Genomic DNA, 18,261 nt, shown 5'->3' on the forward strand with positions numbered 1-18,261 from the left:
TCATATAACAACTTGTTTTATCTTATGTAATCGAAAATCGGTATTAAGGCATATGCAGCCAGTGTATAATGCACAGGAGCTGCTCTGTCCGCTTATGAGACCACGACACCTAGCGGGACTTTGAAGATGACAAACTATTCCCTTACCAGACTGCGCGTGATGTCGCAAAACATATGACTTTGTGTCAATCAACCCAAATGATAATTACAGTATTTATTAACATTAAATACACAATTGATCCAATCACATCAAAAACATAACAAAAACATTAAGAGTATAAAGAAAATTTGTATACGTCATATTGAGTTTAGTTTATGATAGTATCATCAGCATAATTGCATACAATCACAGATAAACCAATACTTTAAAACATAAAACACAATCATTACTGCCACTCAATTTTGAATTACAAGAGACTAGTTGATCTTTTCATCACAGACACATTAATAATTTAAACTTATTGAAAGGGGAGATAACTCGGAAGCTCATATTGTATCCGTTGTAAAGGTTACAATATACCAAAAGATTTCCTACACAAATTCAATGTAAAAGCAATAACTTCAACAAAAAATAAAGTCAAACTTTTGCGCATAGAGACCCCCATAACCATACCTTTTCTTAAAGAGCATTCCAAGCCGCAATGATTTAGACAATAAAAAAGGGGGGTCATGCGTTTTGCAAGAAAGAACTCGATGCGAATCAGCGGTCACTGTTTTACAGCCATCAATTTACCGGGTTCGTACCAGTGGATGAGGGTTTCCCGCCATCTGTCAAAGTCTCATGTAGTCTTTAACCTTCAAGCAAATGAGTGAATTTCTGTTAAACATCAATGTTTTCCCTACCACATGCACAAAGAAACATTCTAAAATAAAGTCATGGCAAGTGCCCACACAGAGAATTGTGTCTTCTTATAAATGATGTTCAGGTTTTTAAAGAGTATAGCATTGCACTCCAAAAAGATTTAGTATATTGTAACCTAAAGGAAAAATATGTTCTGAATGAAATGTGTTTTTCTTGCATATTATTATCTTCCTATTCATATTGCACCAATATATTAAGTTTGGCTGGATTATCTGCCCATTTGGCCATTTTAGATCACATTTTCACATGTGGGTGTTTTCGGTCCGAAGAAGGCGATTTAAGGACTGTTAAAGCTTAAATGTCCCTTTAAGATTTAAAGCTGTTGTGTTCAATATCTGCAACAAAATACCAAAACAAACCATATGGACAGGCACGTGGGGCTTATGCGGGGTGGGGAAAGAATGAACTTGTTAGATATTTTCACTCCAAGCAATTTTGATAATGTCTTTTTTGTGTGTGTTTTTTTAAAATACCCCCAAAAATGTCAATTTCACAGCAAAAAAATCCAATTTCATCCAAGACAAACAACAAATAAGCAAAAATGAGAGATCAAAGATACTTTGAAGTGTAGAAATCAATAAGCTTCCTATTACTTGTTGTTTCACACTTATAAAAGTGTGAAATCTTGAAAGCGCCTTGTTGCTCGGAGCCCATTTATTTACCAGTCGCAAATGGTATATTCTAGCATATAATGCCATGGGTGCCTTTAAACTGCAGCAGATGGTCAATATGCTCTGCCAGCTGTTATTCAGAGGTTCAAGAGAATACAAAATTTCATATTTTGGCCGCAAAATAAGTACTTTTGACTATTTTTATGGTGGCAATCTGGTCAAAATGGGCGTTAATAACTGAGCGAAAGACAAAAATGCTCATTTTGGGGGTTTAAACTAGAAGGAAAGGTTAAAATGAACAAGATACATATATGTTGGAGAGCATTATAAGCTTAGAAATGAAGTTCTATGAAGTAACAGGGGCAGAAAGGCAGCTCAGATCAATGCAGGCTTCCTGAAAGAGGTTTCTAGTACATCTTCTGGGGACACAGCTTCCCGCAGAATTCTCAACACAACACATATCATTGATCCATGTCACCTTTGTATGCAAAGACAAGCAAATAAGGTCAATACTTCCCATAAATCACTGAATGAGAGAAGCATGTACCAAATGAAAAACTAAACTGGTTGCTGAAAGTGCCACATTTTGGCAAAAAGATCCCTCTAAGGTAAATGATGAAGGGGACACTTGCTACAACAATCCTATGTTTAAGTCGGACGCCACATCCTTTCAAGCCGGGACCATGACTGTAAGCATATTGTGAGAAAACAATACCAAACACAAGCTAATTGTAGGGTTACAAGTAGCATATCAACTCAGATGCACTGCATACATGCTTTGGAACAAGGATAAACCTGTTAAGTGCCAACTTCTGCTGCCAACAAAGCGCGAGCTTTACGTGTCAGGACGCGGAACTATCCATACAAACTGCACGGGGAATTGCATGGCGGCAAGGGTTTGAGTGACCACAAACCTGATTATGACAGTATTTCACACCTTAAGCATCATAAATATGCTTATTTGCTTGCGTACATGATAATAATTTAGTATTATTACCTGTTTTACCATCAACAACCCTTATCCAGTGGCCCTCGGCTTAGTCGCAGACATTCCTCTACCTGAAAAAGTCAAAATTCCCAATAAAAAATAGATATAAAATGGCAAAAAAACATGCATTTAAGTATTTTTAGTGTATTTTTATGAATAATATGAAGTAATAAACCTTGTTATGTTCATGATTGTACTAAATATGAAGGCTGCCTCAATTAAGTGTCTGCTGCACTGTCCAAACTGTAAAAATGTCCGCCATTCCATGTCGGTGAAATGGGGCTCTGTTTGAATGTTCATGCTTTATGCACTAGCTTTTGTTGCGTTACTGGATCACGGAGTTCCTGGCGTTGAATTCTGACTTCATGTAGCACACTAACGCTACACGGTCAACCAATATGCCTTTGAATTCAAGTCGAAAAGCAATTTAGCCCTTATTTGGCTATATCAGGGTGGGGGTCAACTTGAAAAACAACTATTCCAGGTCAAATTATCTGAATTCATGCATTTAAGGCACTTATTTTCTTCTCTTTTGTTAAGAAATGACCAAAAATCAGCTTTCCCAGTCATATTTTGCACTTGCAGATGATATTTCATTTTTACCTAAAGCTAGTTTAGGTTACAATATACCAAAAGATTTCCTACACAAATTCAATGTAAAAGCAATAACTTCAACAAAAAATAAAGTCAAACTTTTGCGCATAGAGACCCCCATAACCATACCTTTTCTTAAAGAGCATTCCAAGCCGCAATGATTTAGACAATAAAAAAGGGGGGTCATGCGTTTTGCAAGAAAGAACTCGATGCGAATCAGCGGTCACTGTTTTACAGCCATCAATTTACCGGGTTCGTACCAGTGGATGAGGGTTTCCCGCCATCTGTCAAAGTCTCATGTAGTCTTTAACCTTCAAGCAAATGAGTGAATTTCTGTTAAACATCAATGTTTTCCCTACCACATGCACAAAGAAACATTCTAAAATAAAGTCATGGCAAGTGCCCACACAGAGAATTGTGTCTTCTTATAAATGATGTTCAGGTTTTTAAAGAGTATAGCATTGCACTCCAAAAAGATTTAGTATATTGTAACCTAAATAAGCTCTTCCTTGTTATCCTCCTTTCTTTTGAAAGTTATATCAACACATAAAACATACTAATAACACAATTATATATCAACAAAAATATTTACACATAAAACCTAGATTGTTTTGCTAATCTGATAGTTAGATACTGCAATACAATGTCTAGAATAAAAAGCTGAATTGGAAAGAAAGGTACAAGTGCACACTGAAACGAAAAAAATGATGGTAAGAAATCATCATTACCTATGATCGGATAATAAAAGAAATGATTAGCCATAACATTCTAGCATAAAATAAAAGGCAGCACTAAGATTACAAAAAATATTTGGCACTGCATTAGATACATAGTCTAAAAGGACTATATATGATAAAAACAATAATATATCCGCCAAAAGTATCTATGTGTAAGCGCTTGGTCTTTGAACAATATCCCTCGCCTAATTGACCGAGGCATGATAAACACGGTGACAAATAGTTCGTTTCGACCGCAACGGGAATGGGAAGTATCTTCGCGCCACAACTTGTTCTCCAATGATTATTTGCTGTTACAAAAGCATGTCACCTACAACTAAAATGAACGAAAACCGTATCGAATAAAAGATAACCGCGATGCAACAATCTTCTTTATGAGTGTCGTAGTATTGTTGGAAATGAAATAGTGCTCGTAAAAGTCACTATTGGCCTAAAGACCAACAAAATAGTTCAATGTCTTTTTATGAGTACTAATCAATTGAGATAATTGCATCTATGAAACATGTTTAAATCAGTCAGATAATTTACTAACATAGAATTGTTTTCTTATTTTTAAGAGAAAATATTTTTTTCCAAACCATTGCGTAAAATTATTTACTTATTAGCTTACATCGTATAATTTACACAAAGTATCCCACATATTTGTCTTTCAAATTAACCCATTAATGCCTAGTGGACTCTCCCATCCTTCTAAATTGAATCAATTTATTTCCAAAATTAGGGATGTGAAGTATATTTATTTCTATATTTAGAATATTTCTTACAGAAATTCCTTTAAGCAAACAGCGCAGAACCAGATGAGACGCCGCATCATGCGGCGTCTCATCTGGGTCTTCGCTGTTTGACAAGGCCTTTTTTTCTAGACTCTAGGCATAAATGGGTTAAACTTGTTTGCTTGGTCGTATATGAGATGTCTACCTGTATGCTAGAGTTAAAGTTGATCACATCCATATGACATTTATACCATATGGCATTAACTTTGAAATATCAGCATAAGATAATTACTATAAGATGACACGCTTTCATCATTTCTATCTGTCCACTTGGCAAAAAAATATTCTCCATTGTCACGATATTTGATATAAATAGGCCAACTTAGCCCTAGGTGCTTATGGGTGAGCTTTTGTGGTCAGCGATAGTTAGTCGCCAACAATTAATTACTTACATAAACAAAAACAACAAGAACATAAACAACAACACCAAACTATCTTATACAACCAAAGTACTTAGGATTATTTTAATTCGTCATCCAGCCAGCATTGACTTACAAAACACATACGCCTTAACATTGATATCATTGAACTTTGTATAGGTATATATTGAGCCTTGTTCTGAGAAAACTGGGCATAATGCATTTGCGTAAAATGTCATCCAAGATTAGCCTGTGCGAACTGCACAGGCTAATCAGGGACGACACTTTCCGCCTTAACTTGATTTTCGGTAAGTAGGGACTTCCTTGAAACTAAAAATACCATAAAAGGGGTAAGTGTCGTCCCTGATTAGCCTGTGCGGACTGCACAGGCGAATCTGGGACGACACTTTACGCACATGCATTAAGTCCAGTTTTCTCAGAACGCGACTATATTAATAAATTCTAATTATATAATACAAATGATTAGTGATTTCTGAATAAGGATTTATGCGTATCGCTTAAAAACTAATATTTATTTAAAATTAACAATCATGTATTAATATCCTATAGACTCAATAATAATACTTTTGACTTACTATGAATCCCTATTGACCTAAAAGAAACATACACACCCAGCTAAATCAGTAAAACGCGATTATTATACACGCGGAAAACTATGCGTCTATGAGCTTAGCTAAACATTGTTTTGCACTGTCTAGAAAGACTTTAAACATTTGTTTCTAATAACGGTATTCAATTATTTTGAACTTAGAATCTTCGTTGACTTATGGATTATCACAGAGAGTGAATGTGAAGTCTTACAAATGACGATGGCGGTAAGCGGTCTATCAGCTTTAAATAGCTTTGAGTCCTCGAGGCATGTTATTTCATTTGCATTTTGTGAGCGTCTTTGTCTGTTTGCCATTCTAACACTGTTTTTGATTGTCCGTTTTCATGACATCTTTCCGGGGAATACACCACGTTCCAGGTACGTTTCTAGGGTAGGCATCAAACTGTACTTTTGTAAAAGTCTGTAGATGTCAGGAATCAGCCCTTGCATATTCACGCACCCTAAGCAATATCGTACTAGTCTATGGATGAACACTTTCTTGGCCAAAAATCTCACTGAAAGCCGGCACAGTTGCCCAAAAAACTCAAGTTACTCAAAGACTATCAGTTCTTCCGCGGATTCAATGTTTAAACATGACAATGCAACATCGGTGTTTGTGTTCCTACCGACGTTAAGAATTTGTTTAACACATCTTCTATGTGATATTTCAAGTTGCATTATGTCACTATTAGAATAATTGCACCATAGCGGCGAGCCGTATAAAGCTTTGAGCAAAACCACATTAACATATATTTTTCAAAGTGTTATAGGATTAAGTTCGGCAGGATTAAATCCGCAATGAAGAATAGAATTGAGAGTACCTCTCATCTTCGACGACGCTTCACACATCAGTGCACCGCTCGACATGTTACGGTCACAGTTCAGTCCAAGATGTGTGTACGATTCTGCTTCCTGTATAGTTTTGCGACCGAGTGTCCAAATACGTTCCGGTCGACTGCATCGCAGTTCGTTGAATACTATAAGTGCACATTTTGATGGATTGTATTCAAAGCGCCATTTGCACGAATGGTCATAGCATATTTTCATCATGCCATCAAGTGCGTGCTTTGAAAATGCAATAAGAATCATGTCGTCTGCTACTGTAGAACTGTTCACATTCAATCCGTACATACAGAAACCTAGGCCAGAATGTTCAAGAGCATTGATTAAACCATTAATATATACTAGATAGCAGATCGGTGAACTTTTCCCGCCTTGGCGGGTTCCCTGACGAACAGGGAACCATTTCGATGTATGGCCACGATTTTTCACACAACTACTCATGTTCGAGTATAATTCCATGAATGCGAGCAGTGAAGTGTTGTCTATTTTTGTTCGGAGCTTGTAAAAGAGGCCGTCATGCCACACTTTATCGATTGCTTGTCTCCCATCCAGGTAGCACACGTATAGCTTTGATCCATGTTCACGTGCAAAATAAACACTTTCGCGTAACGTGAATGACGTCATCAGACAACCAAGGCCCTCTTGGAAACCACACTGTTGAATGTTAAGGTCGGTCATCATATTTGTGCTACATCGCTGTAACAGTACAGATTCAAAGAGCTTTAACACAATAGAGGTATGGGTTATAGCTCTGTAGCTATCCGGATTGTCCTTCGGTTTCGATCCTCCTTTATGTAGGGTTATTATTACACCACGCTTAAGAGTGTCAGGAATGTACACTGTACGAAGAATTGCAGTGAAGAGATTAGCTAATAATGGCGAAATAGCACTCGCTACTGGCTTGAGATGCTCGTATGTTATACCATCATATCCAGGAGCCTTTCCATTTGGACAAGAACGTATACACCTCTCAATGTCCTCGGGCATTACTGTGGCGTTGCTGTCAGGTATCAATGCCTCACGCAATTGTCCGACGTTTTGTGACACATGCTCACGCCATTTGCCATCAAAATGTTCAGAGTTAGATGGCGAATATAGTCTTTCAAAATAAAAACCCCATTGTTCCGTAATTGCTTTCTGGTCACGATATACCATTTCACCGAACTTGATACCAGATGTGGACTTATTACAGTTATAGATCGTACGACGTGTGTTGACCTGTTTCCAGAAATCATTCGTATTCATTTCTGCAGATTCGTCAATTTTCCGGTTCAGCTGCCTCATATGCTCACTTGCAGCCTTTCTGTGAGCTCGCCGGAAGTCCCTCTTTGCCGCCTTATAGGACATATACTCTGTGTTAGTTTTGTTCCTCGGACGTCCAGCACGACACCACTAGGACCTATTTTGACGCATCTGTTTATGGTATTCACGTAAACTACTATCCCAGTACGGCTTCAAATGAGAATGAAATGATCTATGACCGATACAAGTTCCTGCCGCCCCTGACAGCACGTCACATAACATAGTATATGTTGAGTCAATACTTTCTTTACTATCGCACGTATATGTACATTGATTCAAAGAGTTTGTAACATTTCCCACATAGTCACTTATTTGTGCATCTGTGGCCCTTTTCCAGTTAATACGTTTAAAAGATTCTTCACTGGCGTTGAATTTCCCGTCTGACACAGGAAAGTTTATGCTAACTGCGACCGGCCTATGTCTACATACATTAAGACAATCATCATCTAAAATTTCACAATGCAAAACGAGATCAATACAGTCACTAGGTAAACAGATATAGTCAATCACTGATTCATATACATCATCATATGATGTAGATTTCATACCATTACAAACTGGCAAACAATTTACAGGTATATTCCGCGAATCTGAAAAGAACTGCCTAAGAAGAAAACTTCTTGGTTTGTCATCAAGTACAGAACAATTAAAATCACCCATAAAAATTACCATACCTAACTCACAATAGGCACACCAAAGTTCATACAGTTTTTGCACGTAATCCCTGTATATCACATTAGAATGATTGGTACATGGCAGATACACTTGAAAAATAAATACATAAATCTTGGTGATATTTGTAACTGTAAACCAATAATCCTATCATCATCAATTTCAAGGGGCGAAACTCTGTCATTAAGTTCATGTCGCCAAAGTAGGGCTACTCCCCCTTTACCAATTTTCCGTTTGCTAGGCAATAACAGATCATTATCACACTTGACAATATATCTATAGTTTTTAAAAGCAGAGTCAAGAAAATGTACACTGTTATGAAGCAACCAATGTTCTGAAATACCACAAATATTTATGTGAAGGTTAGTCAATGTTTTGCACAAGTATGATGCGCTGGACATAATACCAGTTGCATTCCATGTCAATAGTTTTAACTTATAGTCTTCCATTTCCACACATTAAATAGAGCCACTATCACACCCGACACTCGGGTTAGTCCACCACCATATCCAGATTGCTAAATCAATTTGCCCAGGGGTCGTTATCGTAGGAGTCGAAGCGAGGAGAGTCCACCCGATTGTCCGAACGTTTACGGCGCTCTCGAAGTCTCGGCGATTGCTGTCTTGCCGCCCGTGTACGCCATGGCATGCAAAAAATATATCTCGGCCAAAAGTAATATTCCAACAAGCGGTCGGCCATGTCATTATCGTAAACGTTTAGACGAATCACAACCTTTCCTGGACTTGACTTAGAGGGGAAAACACGCAGCATTGACACAGTTGGGCCTTTTCGTTCTATAACTTGTGTAAGAATGTCTGTGTTAACCTTTTCACTAAGGCCAAGTAGACAGAAACGACGCGTCCGCCTGCGTTGTTTCACTTCAAAGTCACCCCCTCCTGCCATTCGCCTGTAGGTATGTCATCTGACCGCTCTGTGACACGTACCGGTATCGGGAGTTGCTGCGACGAGTGTTTTGTCGTTGTAGGAACACGAAGCGAGCAGGCACGATTGCACAGCTTTTCAACCTCGTGAGTTTTATCGGAGACTCGAGGTTTATCGCACTGATTGTCAATCACTTCCGGCACAGAACTAACGTCGCCCCTTATGTCAGGCGAACCTATGACCGATACGCAGATAGGAACCGCGGTGAATGTAACGCTGCTATCTAACACACAGTTTCCAGTATATTCCGTGTTTAAATCCTGATTATTGGCATCATCTAACAAAGGGTGCACCTCAAGAACCCTAAGTCTGCCCTCTAGCTCAGTGATTCTCGCCACAAATGCACTGACTAAGTTTCTAATGGTCGATAAAGTGCTGTCGGAACAGTCTTTTATAGCCTCATTACACATCAAAATTTGTACCTTGATTGACCGAAGTGAGTCTTTTGTAGCTTCCGTTTCCTTCGTGCGCATCTCTTTACTTGCATACACAGCATGTTTGAGGATCAGGTGATCCGCCTGAAGGGTAGAAATCTGGTCTTTCAGTATGCAGATATCACTAGAACACATACACTTCCCAGGATGTCGACCATTACCAACCTGATTTTCAACATCTGTATCCGGAATCGCCCGCGCTACTGTTGATTTCCTAGCCTTTGCAGTGCTGATCATCGACTTCAGCATGTACGGGTCTCCACCTTCAGCAACCTCAATAATAGCGCAAATGTCTTGTGCGAGCCGAACCGGAACTGGCTCGCCGCTCCGTGTAAACATTCTTTTCTTGAGCACAACATCATCGCTAAACGGGAAGTCCTCACACGTTTGCTTTAAGTGTTCAAAGTATGTATTGCGTATCCGTTCAAGGTCAATTTCATTAGAAGAAAATTCTCTCACAATTTGCAAAACACACATATTTCTAGGGAGCTCGTGAAAAAACTGTGAAAGTTTCAGAAACTCCTTATATGCCCGGCTGTCGTCAGCTTCGAGATCGTCAATGTTTAGCGTCCCTTCGACTCCATAAGCATCACCGCTTCGTGAGATCCCGTCTATATCCACCTGACCAGGTGAGCCGTTATCCATGATCCTACATTCCGTTATACGGTCTCTTCAGTTATCCTCGCTAATCTTATTAAGCGGATAATCAAGCGTGACGAAATTTTAGCCGACCGGAGCGTTAACGCCGCTCACAATATAATGTTGAACTTTAACCTCGCACTTTTACACAAAGAAAACAAAGAAGTATCTGCTAAGTCAATATTTCTTTGGTTAAAAGATATGAGACTTCGTAAAACTGTTTATAAACTCACACTTATCACATATATCCACAATGAATACGTTTATTCAACACAAAACACTTTTAAAACACCAAAATAATAACTCCGATTTGACATACGTTTTTACCAAAGCGGAACCGGAAGCGAGATGATTTTAATTGTATCTGAAAATTGTTACTGCTAAATGATGGCATATATCGTACATTGACCATATAATTGTACTGTAATGCAAAAGAGATGGATACCGGCTAGCTATTCTGGAAAGTTCATCAGTGACCAATAACATTCTTTAAACACGATCCGGTGAAAATCACTTATTCCACTCTCCAAGGCCCTTAACTGTTGTGAGGAACTGACCTCGTATTTCTTTCATATTAACAGGGCTGCAAACTCCGCTTGGTGATACTGGATATGCACATATATATGCTATTGGATCTAAATCTAAATCTTCATTTTCCTTAGAATACCTGAGTAGTATTGAAACTGTCGCGACATATCGATCGCTCTTAAAACGTTTGATATTCACGTGCAGTCACTGTGAGAGGATCTGACAATGGTACAAACATCTTATCTACAGAATGCTTGATTACGTCATATCTCTCCTGGATATCAGTTGATCCAGACTCAGAGCTGCGAGGGACATTTTTAGTTGCAACATTGTATAAATTATGAAAATAGCATCCGATTCAATACATCTTTGATATACTTACTTGATAATTAATATAAATTTAGGATGAATATTCGTGTTCATGGATAAGTTATATAGAGAATACTAGGTTAGCGTTGAATACAGAGAGGTGCTTTCGGTGTTCGAGCCGAGCAACATAAACTTCTCTGTATTCAACGCTAATCCTAGTGTTCTATTGATCAAATTTGATTTTTTGTCAACGTGACATTTAACATAAATCGATCTTATAACCTTAACAATAATTTTAATTTATTTTCAAAGCGCTTAAAATCTTACGAATGCAACCATGCGTAGTGATATAAATGTATTTGTTCTGGCACGCAAAATAGTTAAAAAAATTCACATACAAACTGTAAAACGAGAAAAAATATCACCATATGCCTCGATTCAATTTTACGCAGCATGCGAATTGTAACACATAACGACCACGAAAAGAAGATTTTACTTAAATATAATTCATTTAATTATCGAAAGAAAATGATCAAAATCCAATATGGCGGCGATTGCTTCTGATAAATGATGTCGATGTCAACATACATGTACATGTAGATTTACACACAGAGTCGTTCTAAACATAAATTATCAAAAGAACTATACTCGCTTATTTGTTAATGGACGCTGCAGATTTTGATGGCGTTTAGATCTAGCCTTCACATCATGTAGTTTGTGACCCAACACAAGATAATCCGTCATAATTCTATTAATTTTTGAAACACTTGTTGCATACGGGATATTCTTACTGAATAGACTTTCTTTGATAAAAAAAGCAAAGACAAAGTTTATTCATCAAAGAAAATACCCTTACGTTTACTTACATCCAAAAGCAAAACAATTCGAATAGACTACTGAACCAAAATACACACCCATCAAGATGTTCTACACACAAAATTTCACATCCAAATGTGCTCGCACATTCTGAAAATTAATAACACGAATAAGCTAGATCTACAGGTAGATCTTAATCCTCCGTCTCACCGGTTCCATCCTAGGTAAGTAGTCCATAGAATATGCACTTCATATTATAATTACATTCCGGATAAATGTACACGGAATAAAATCGCGTCTTCAATGTTTTATTCCCAGACGTCGCATACTAGTTTCGTGTACACCAGAAAATGGCATCACATATTTTTGAAAAATGACGCAATAAGTATGTCATTTTATGACGCCATCAATCAGCTGATTCATTATACGGATGGCGAAAAATTATGTCTCTTGGCTAGATTTAAAGGTTGAAGGTCGTAAAATTTTGAAGCTAAAGTTATCTCGACTTTAGAGATTTCTTATGAACAATCATTCAGTTGTAACGTAAAAAGTAGTCCGTGCACGCGACAGGTATATTCAACAAGGTGGCAGACATGCAAGTTTATTCCACAAGGTGTTATACCGTCAATGTCGGTATAAAAATGGAATAAAATGCATTTCACCCGTTGTCAGTGTCCTGACAGTTAGAAGAAAACTTGAGATGTCCCGCAGTATAAAGAAGTGAAACTCCAGCTGCTGGAGCTGTATTGAATTATCATTATAAACAATTAGTTGGTCCTTTATTTAAGGCAAGTGACCGATTGCCCAAACAGTACAAAACCGCACAATACAGCACAATACAAACCAACATAAACACAAAATATGAATAAAACTGGGGTCACCGCCTTGGAACGGTCAATGCAAAGCATTGGGGGTTTAAACCGGTTATAGACCGCTCAACCTTACACTTGGCCAAGCAATATTCATAATACATTTAAGTGTAAATAAAATTTAACGTCATAGCATTGTAACTCAAATTAAACAATTATAAAAGGGAATTAAAACGCATTCAATTTAATTACAATTTAATTACTCAAGGGTATTGAAGATACCAGAGCAACAGAGTTGCAACTTTTTGACGAACGATAAAATGAAACTACAAACAAGTGTCAACTATCATCCTTCTTTATAGAAAAAGATTTAAGAATATAGCGTCATAAAGTTAATATTTCAGATAATCATCGCGCAAATACAGGAAGAAGCAGCGATAATGGGTGTAAAAATTCCATATTACATTGCTTTGTTGTTTATGTGACTGCTAAAAAAATAAAAATAATAATAATTAAATCAAACAAGAAACGCCAATCAGAGAGAAAATATAATCCTTGATTCTAAAATACACCGGCACTATTTAAACAGGTGTCGGAATGGTTTAATAATTCATCATCTCAATCTAGAAAAAAATGTCTATTTGTTTGTATTTTTCTTGATGATTAAATCCGTATTATGTTATAAATAATTAAACTTAAATAGTTTTTTTTCCTTTCCAAGCGTCTGTGTCTCTTTGACTCTGTATATCTACTTAATGTATGCGCGGATGATGCACGTGAACGTGTCTTAACGTTATCACCGTACGTTTAAGGAAACGTTTTAGACATAGTGTTTAAATAAAATAACGCCATTGTTTTGCATGAATTTTTATTTTGACCGATAAGATGTTTAAAAGTAAATGTAAGTGACCGTTATTCTCAAGAATGTATGAAAAACAATGTTTGGCTGCATATATTGTATTTTTGCTTTATTTCCATTTTCTTTACATGGTTGCTCGTAAAATAAGGACGAGTTATTGCATTATAACATAACTTCTTAAGACATTTTTTGCATGCATTATGTATGATGTACGGAATCGTAGATTTTGTATGCATGCTTGTCATGGATTCATAAAAATATGTTAAAGGTTTGTACGGTCAGCCTCTTAAATTTTTAGAATTCCTCTTTTTTTAGCAGAAGACAATTTTCCCATACCGAAGTAACGCTACGAATTAATAATTAATACATAGACACCAAATGGGGAAATCATAATGCAACATATTTGGACGGCAAAAAATTCGACATGATGTTACCTGTATGAAATTGTTCTCGTTTTAAAAAGATACGTTTCTTATTTGGTTTTTAACGTGTTATTAGGCAAAGATCATACGGTAATGGTAAAGCGCGAAAAATGCACGTTTGTCTCGCTTCGTCATTTATATGCGGTGTTAATCAAATGAGTCGCGTTCTGAGAGAACGGGACTTAATGCATGGGCGTAAACTGTCATCCCAGATTTGCCTGTGCAGTCCGCAAAGGCTAATCAGCGACGACACTTTCCGCCTTTACTGGATTTTCGTGTAGAAGAGACTTCCTTTAAACGAAAAATACCGTAAAAGCGGAATGTGTCGTCCCTGATTAGCCTGTGCGGACTGCACAGGCTAATCTGGGACGACACTTTACGCACATGCATTATGCCCAGTTTTCTCAGAACACGACTCAATTGATTCGCCTTTCAAGGTGTGTATTAGACGGTGTTGATAAGATATTGTGAAGGAGAAAGAAGGGTGACACCGCACTTGCGCCCCTTCATATGTGTTTGATAAGACCACAGCCACTTTTTTCTTGTGTGCATTTTTGGTGCGGGATGCGGCGCTATATTATATGCCCGGAAAATGTTCTGACGGTTTAATAAGGGGGGTGGGGTTTTAAAAAAGACCCCCCCGCTAATTTTGCCGGGCGTTTTATTTTTCTGACAATAAGGCATTTGATCGCTACATGGATGGACATAAAATTTACATTACAATTTTTTGTATAAATAGCAGATGAATGCTTTACTGAGTCTAAGAACGTTCGTTCGCAAACATGTCGTTGTATCAGAGACTTCAATCGTTTAAAAACATGCCTTCCCATTTCGGCGTGTCAAAGGAAGACCTGGCTAGCCAAGGGTTCATCTACGACACTTGTGTAATCTCCGAAAATATTGAGTGTGTTCGATGCGTGTTTTGCCATGTGCACATTTCCATTTGGAACATGGATAAAGAAGATGTAAAACTGAGGCATCGACAGCTGTGCCCCGTTTGCCCTTTTGTGTTCGATTGGGTCATGAACACAGAAGAAGAAGTGAAACTGAAACTTAGTCAGCGACGGTTTAGCCCTGCTTGTCCTTTTGACAATGAATCATTCGGTCGGTACTTACAAAATGAGTTTTCCAAGCTATATCAAAAAGCGAACAATGGAATTGCGAAAACAGAAAGCAATAACCAACGATGTTCAACGAAATCGGTTGATATCCTTCAAACCAAAGATAACCAAAATGATGACGAATACGATAATTACAGTGATTTCGATGACCTGCTTACGGCGAAAATTGAAAAGACTTGTACTCGTACCCGCCCCAATTCCTATAAAAAACAAACTGAAAAGCAATTTAAAAAGGCTGAACAAAGGCGTTTGCAAAGGCAACTTTCAAAACGAAGAACAAAAATACGCAATGCAAATCGAGATCAAAAACAAACATATTGCCAGGAAAAAAACGACGATGATAATTACACAACTCAAACAGTTTCCAATGATCGAGATGTAAAAATACATGATCGAAAAATGTGTTGGGTTTGCAGAAGCAGAGATATCGATGATATGATAGAAGATAGTTTTTTGGAATCTTACGAACGTTTTTTGGAGGAAAAATATAAAGAAGAATTCGACAATTGTTTTGCGGACGAAATCGGTGGCGTCGATGATGAAGAACAAAATAAAATTGAACATCTACCTTATGTTCAATCGCCATATGACTATTTGATTGACAAAAAGCTGGATGAAGAGGCCCACCATATTTATTTTTCTGATTACGAGGCATTCGCGCAATACATCGAAACGCGGGACGAAGAGGCCGACAATATTTATTTTTCTGACGATGATGCATCCGATGCGGCATTCGAGTGATACATGATATTAACACATAGATGTGTGACTCAATAATTAACATTTTATGCATGTTTGTTTTGTTGTGTTCGATTGTATATGTTAATAAAAAACCTTGAAACAATTGTGCGTGTTGTTTGTTATTTGAGTATGTTCTGAACAAATCACGAAAACACAAGCTATGATACAATACGTTTTATTGAATATTCTTCATGGACATTTTATTGGAATATCTTGTCATCGCATGTGCGCTAAACATTTCAAAAACGTGCTTTGTTTCAAGAATATCTTTGGCAATATCTTTTGACTTTTCAGCACCTCGAAAATCAATTGCGCCACATATCCAGTTTTCGTCGTGAATGAAACTATACAATAAATCGAATTTACACAGATTTGCTTTCGTAGCAAGAACGTTCAGAGTTTCTTTTGTCACATCTTTGATCAGAAACGACCAAACTGAAAAAGTTTTCCTTGAAGTACAAAAGTCCATCAGCGCATGTTGAATCTTGATTTTGCTTATGTTTGTTTTGCTGCAAACGAATTCAACAATTTCATCAAATAGACACATTATCAACTTCGTTGGTTGTAGAGAAGCTTTGAGTCTTGCGTACGTTTCGAATTGATGTGCAAAATGTTTTCTTGTATTTATTTCTACATGCTGGAAATCTGTCCACAGACACATAGGAATGCTATTTGTGGTGTAATCCATGTGAATGACTGGAAGACAAATAACTTCAATTTGTTTGTAGAAAATACTTATATAGGAACTTTCCAAAATGACAATGCATCAAAAACTCGTCATGTATATGTTTGTGCATATAGTTGCCCTGTTTTTTCCCTTAGTTTTACATACAAATGCGTTAGGACGTCCTAAACCAAATTTTTATGAACCGTCTTGTTTCAAGCATGTACATAATACACCGATTGACGTTACGAATGGTTTATTTTATGTGTTGATAAACGTAACCTATGAGTATTTGTCATTATACGACGATGTCAAAGAAAATTTACAATTTTTCAACAAATGGATGCAAAACCCAGAGTTTAGTTTAGAAGGTCATGAGCAACAATGCAAATCCATAGGTCTATCTAGATGTCCGAACAAGAAAAAAGCGTTTTCAAAACCGGTATACAGTGTAGTTGATGGTTTTGTAGCGGGATCAATGTTTATCACTTACGACTTACCAAGTCTTTTAGTTAGATTGCAAATTGAGCCGAAAACGTACTCTATCAGTGAGTTTGTAGAATCTGTGTTTACTGAGATTTACACACACGCTTGGATACCTTTGTTTCCGTACAATTTTTCATTGACCTATGATGGAAGTGAAATTTGTGCAAATGGGATGCACGGTCATGCCTTCATCAGATTTAATACTGAACTGTGTACAACGTTCGGAACATGGTGCGATGTGAATTTAGAAGGTGCTAGTCCCGAGAAACAGGATCATGCGTTAACACGAATCAAAAATGCGTTATTGAAGAGAAAAATGAATGATTTGTCAGTCGCCAAGTATATCAAAGAATATGATCTAGGTTTGGAAATAATCCCTTCTAAGTCCAAAGAATTGCGAGACACAATTACACAAATAGAGCAAGAAATGAGTGAGATCCGCTTAAAAATCGATGATAAGTTCGACTTTGATCAATCTGACGAGGATTACTCTGACGAGGATAACTTTGATGAGGATTACTCTGACGATAATTTGGATGAAAAGCAAAGCGCTGAAAATGTACCAATTATCGATTTTTCTGACTTTTTTTTCAAAAACACTAAAGTTCTGTCAGTAACAAACAAACCTATCGTTGACCCTATCGTAAGCCAAAAAGTTCACGATATTCAAAATGCCAATACTTTCGTTAGCCAAAAATTTTACGATATTCAAACTTCTACCAACAATCCAAAAAACAAGATAAGTCCGCCAGTTAAAAAAAATACTGTTGTTAACCAAACTTCTCACAAAATTCAAAATGCTCTTAACAAGCCAAAACTCAACGTTAGTCTGCCAGTTAAAAACGATAACATCCTTAACCAAAAATTTCAAAATATGCAAGATGCTATCAACAAGCATAAAATGGGAATTAAGCACAACAAGCAGACCGTTGCAGAAGTATCTACGTATGGATTGCAAAATTGTTACTGCCTAACATGTAATCGTTCTACTACAATCGGCAAAGTACATAACAATCGTTGCTATTTCATCAACTTGGATTCATCATTCAAGATTTCCTCTAATACGCATTTTTCTCCGTTTCGTGAATACACACTCTTGATTATCAACGAACGTAATCATGCTTTACGTGCGATGCTAAGT

The 18,261-nt window shown here is 37.2% G+C and overlaps 1 protein-coding gene across 1 annotated transcript in view; it reads left to right on the forward strand.

Annotated features, from left to right (window-relative positions):
- The window catches only part of LOC127871167 (uncharacterized), a 55,333-nt gene that overhangs the window by 2,007 nt on the left and 35,065 nt on the right, over positions 1-18,261 (forward strand). The window lies entirely within an intron of this gene.

This window comes from Dreissena polymorpha, chromosome 3, assembly GCF_020536995.1.
Source record: "Dreissena polymorpha isolate Duluth1 chromosome 3, UMN_Dpol_1.0, whole genome shotgun sequence".
NCBI classification, from domain to species: Eukaryota; Metazoa; Mollusca; class Bivalvia; order Myida; family Dreissenidae; genus Dreissena; species Dreissena polymorpha.